The following is a 4,642-nucleotide window of genomic DNA, read 5'->3' on the forward strand; positions in this document are numbered from 1 at the left end:
AGTGTCCTGCTCGGAGTCCACAGGGCAGCTGCAGAGTGGAACAGTGTCCTGCTCTGAGTCCACAGGGCAGCTGCAGAGTGGAACAGTGTCCTGCTCTGACTCCACATAACCAGCACAGGACAGCTGCAGAGTGGAACAGTGTCCTGCTCTGAGTCCACATAACCAGCACAGGACAGCTGCAGAGTGGAACAGTGTCCTGCTCGGAGTCCACATAACCAGCACAGGGCAGCTGCAGAGTGGAACAGTGTCCTGCTCTGACTCAACATAACCAGCACAGGGCAGCTGCAGAGTGGAACAGTGTCCTGCTCGGAGTCCACATAACCAGCACAGGGCAGCTGCAGAGTGGAACAGTGTCCTGCTCTGACTCAACATAACCAGCACAGGGCAGCTGCAGAGTGGAACAGTGTCCTGCTCTGACGCCACATAACCAGCACAGGACAGCTGCAGAGTGGAACAGTGTCCTGCTCTGAGTCCACATAACCAGCACAGGGCAGCTGCAGAGTGGAACAGTGTCCTGCTCTGAGTCCACAGGACAGCTGCAGAGTGGAACAGTGTCCTGCTCTGAGTCCACAGGACAGCTGCAGAGTGGAACAGTGTCCTGCTCTGAGTCCACAGGGCAGCTGCAGAGTGGAACAGTGTCCTGCTCTGACTCAACATAACCAGCACAGGGCAGCTGCAGAGTGGAACAGTGTCCTGCTCTGACTCAACATAACCAGCACAGGGCAGCTGCAGAGTGGAACAGTGTCCTGCTCTGACTCAACATAACCAGCACAGGGCAGCTGCAGAGTGGAACAGTGTCCTGCTCTGAGTCCACAGGACAGCTGCAGAGTGGAACAGTGTCCTGCTCTGAGTCCACAGGGCAGCTGCCGAGTGGAACAGTGTCCTGCTCTGAGTCCACATAACCCGCACAGGACAGCTGCAGAGTGGAACAGTGTCCTGCTCTGAGTCCACATAACCCGCACAGGACAGCTGCAGAGTGGAACAGTGTCCTGCTCTGAGTCCACAGGGCAGCTGCAGAGTGGAACAGTGTCCTGCTCTGACTCAACATAACCAGCACAGGGCAGCTGCAGAGTGGAACAGTGTCCTGCTCTGAGTCAACATAACCAGGACAGGGCAGCTGCAGAGTGGAACAGTGTCCTGCTCGGAGTCCACAGGGCAGCTGCAGAGTGGAACAGTGTCCTGCTCTGAGTCCACAGGGCAGCTGCAGAGTGGAACAGTGTCCTGCTCTGAGTCAACATAACCAGGACAGGGCAGCTGCAGAGTGGAGCAGTGTCCTGCTCGGAGTCCACAGGGCAGCTGCAGAGTGGAACAGTGTCCTGCTCTGAGTCCACAGGGCAGCTGCAGAGTGGAACAGTGTCCTGCTCTGACTCCACATAACCAGCACAGGACAGCTGCAGAGTGGAACAGTGTCCTGCTCTGAGTCCACATAACCAGCACAGGACAGCTGCAGAGTGGAACAGTGTCCTGCTCGGAGTCCACATAACCAGCACAGGGCAGCTGCAGAGTGGAACAGTGTCCTGCTCTGACTCAACATAACCAGCACAGGGCAGCTGCAGAGTGGAACAGTGTCCTGCTCTGACGCCACATAACCAGCACAGGGCAGCTGCAGAGTGGAACAGTGTCCTGCTCTGAGTCCACATAACCAGCACAGGACAGCTGCAGAGTGGAACAGTGTCCTGCTCTGAGTCCACATAACCAGCACAGGGCAGCTGCAGAGTGGAACAGTGTCCTGCTCTGAGTCCACATAACCAGCACAGGACAGCTGCAGAGTGGAACAGTGTCCTGCTCTGAGTCCACAGGACAGCTGCAGAGTGGAACAGTGTCCTGCTCTGAGTCCACAGGACAGCTGCAGAGTGGAACAGTGTCCTGCTCTGAGTCCACAGGGCAGCTGCCGAGTGGAACAGTGTCCTGCTCTGAGTCCACATAACCAGCACAGGACAGCTGCAGAGTGGAACAGTGTCCTGCTCTGAGTCCACATAACCCGCACAGGACAGCTGCAGAGTGGAACAGTGTCCTGCTCTGAGTCCACAGGGCAGCTGCAGAGTGGAACAGTGTCCTGCTCTGACTCAACATAACCAGCACAGGGCAGCTGCAGAGTGGAACAGTGTCCTGCTCTGACTCAACATAACCAGCACAGGGCAGCTGCAGAGTGGAACAGTGTCCTGCTCTGACTCAACATAACCAGCACAGGGCAGCTGCAGAGTGGAACAGTGTCCTGCTCTGAGTCCACAGGACAGCTGCAGAGTGGAACAGTGTCCTGCTCTGAGTCCACAGGGCAGCTGCCGAGTGGAACAGTGTCCTGCTCTGAGTCCACATAACCCGCACAGGACAGCTGCAGAGTGGAACAGTGTCCTGCTCTGAGTCCACATAACCCGCACAGGACAGCTGCAGAGTGGAACAGTGTCCTGCTCTGAGTCCACAGGGCAGCTGCAGAGTGGAACAGTGTCCTGCTCTGACTCAACATAACCAGCACAGGGCAGCTGCAGAGTGGAACAGTGTCCTGCTCTGACTCAACATAACCAGCACAGGGCAGCTGCAGAGTGGAACAGTGTCCTGCTCTGACTCAACATAACCAGCACAGGGCAGCTGCAGAGTGGAACAGTGTCCTGCTCTGACTCCACATAACCAGCACAGGACAGCTGCAGAGTGGAACAGTGTCCTGCTCTGAGTCCACATAACCAGCACAGGGCAGCTGCAGAGTGGAACAGTGTCCTGCTCTGAGTCCACATAACCAGCACAGGGCAGCTTCAGAGTGGAACAGTGTCCTGCTCTGAGTCCACAGGGCAGCTGCAGAGTGGAACAGTGTCCTGCTCTGACTCAACATAACCAGCACAGGGCAGCTGCAGAGTGGAACAGTGTCCTGCTCTGACTCAACATAACCAGCACAGGGCAGCTGCAGAGTGGAACAGTGTCCTGCTCTGACTCAACATAACCAGCACAGGGCAGCTGCAGAGTGGAACAGTGTCCTGCTCTGACTCCACATAACCAGCACAGGACAGCTGCAGAGTGGAACAGTGTCCTGCTCTGACTCAACATAACCAGCACAGGGCAGCTGCAGAGTGGAACAGTGTCCTGCTCTGACTCAACATAACCAGCACAGGGCAGCTGCAGAGTGGAACAGTGTCCTGCTCTGAGTCCACAGGGCAGCTGCAGAGTGGAACAGTGTCCTGCTCTGAGTCCACAGGGCAGCTGCAGAGTGGAACAGTGTCCTGCTCTGACGCCACATAACCAGCACAGGGCAGCTGCAGAGTGGAACAGTGTCCTGCTCTGAGTCCACATAACCAGCACAGGGCAGCTGCAGAGTGGAACAGTGTCCTGCTCTGAGTCCACAGGGCAGCTGCAGAGTGGAACAGTGTCCTGCTCGGAGTCCACAGGACAGCTGCAGAGTGGAACAGTGTCCTGCTCTGAGTCCACAGGACAGCTGCAGAGTGGAACAGTGTCCTGCTCTGAGTCCACAGGACAGCTGCAGAGTGGAACAGTGTCCTGCTCTGAGTCCACAGGACAGCTGCAGAGTGGAACAGTGTCCTGCTCTGAGTCCACAGGACAGCTGCAGAGTGGAACAGTGTCCTGCTCTGACTCCACATAACCAGCACAGGACAGCTGCAGAGTGGAACAGTGTCCTGCTCTGACTCCACATAACCAGCACAGGGCAGCTGCAGAGTGGAACAGTGTCCTGCTCTGAGTCAACATAACCAGGACAGGGCAGCTGCAGAGTGGAACAGTGTCCTGCTCTGACGCCACATAACCAGCACAGGGCAGCTGCAGAGTGGAACAGTGTCCTGCTCTGAGTCCACATAACCAGCACAGGGCAGCTGCAGAGTGGAACAGTGTCCTGCTCTGAGTCCACAGGGCAGCTGCAGAGTGGAACAGTGTCCTGCTCTGACTCCACATAACCAGCACAGGGCAGCTGCAGAGTGGAACAGTGTCCTGCTCTGAGTCCACAGGGCAGCTGCCGAGTGGAACAGTGTCCTGCTCTGAGTCCACATAACCAGCACAGGGCAGCTGCAGAGTGGAACAGTGTCCTGCTCTGAGTCCACATAACCAGGACAGGGCAGCTGCAGAGTGGAACAGTGTCCTGCTCTGACGCCACATAACCCGCACAGGACAGCTGCAGAGTGGAACAGTGTCCTGCTCTGAGTCCACATAACCAGCACAGGGCAGCTGCAGAGTGGAACAGTGTCCTGCTCTGACTCCACATAACCAGCACAGGGCAGCTGCAGAGTGGAACAGTGTCCTGCTCTGAGTCCACATAACCAGCACAGGACAGCTGCAGAGTGGAACAGTGTCCTGCTCTGAGTCCACATAACCAGCACAGGGCAGCTGCAGAGTGGAACAGTGTCCTGCTCTGAGTCCACAGGACAGCTGCAGAGTGGAACAGTGTCCTGCTCTGACTCAACATAACCAGCACAGGGCAGCCAGGATCAGCTTCAGACCACACGACAGGTCATAGAGCAGAGAGGAGCGAGGAGCTTTACCTGCCTAGCCCAAGGCCCTGAACCATGGACGACACATCAAGTTCTCCCACAGTTCCAAACCCCTGAGAATCCACCCTCAACTTACATTAGTCTTCTGGGAGAGAGATGCAACTTAGCAGGGGACAGGGCCAGTGTTTTAGGCCTTGCCAGACATTAGATTCCAGTAC

This window comes from Salvelinus namaycush, unplaced genomic scaffold (assembly GCF_016432855.1).
Source record: "Salvelinus namaycush isolate Seneca unplaced genomic scaffold, SaNama_1.0 Scaffold3085, whole genome shotgun sequence".
In the NCBI taxonomy this organism is placed as follows: domain Eukaryota; kingdom Metazoa; phylum Chordata; class Actinopteri; order Salmoniformes; family Salmonidae; genus Salvelinus; species Salvelinus namaycush.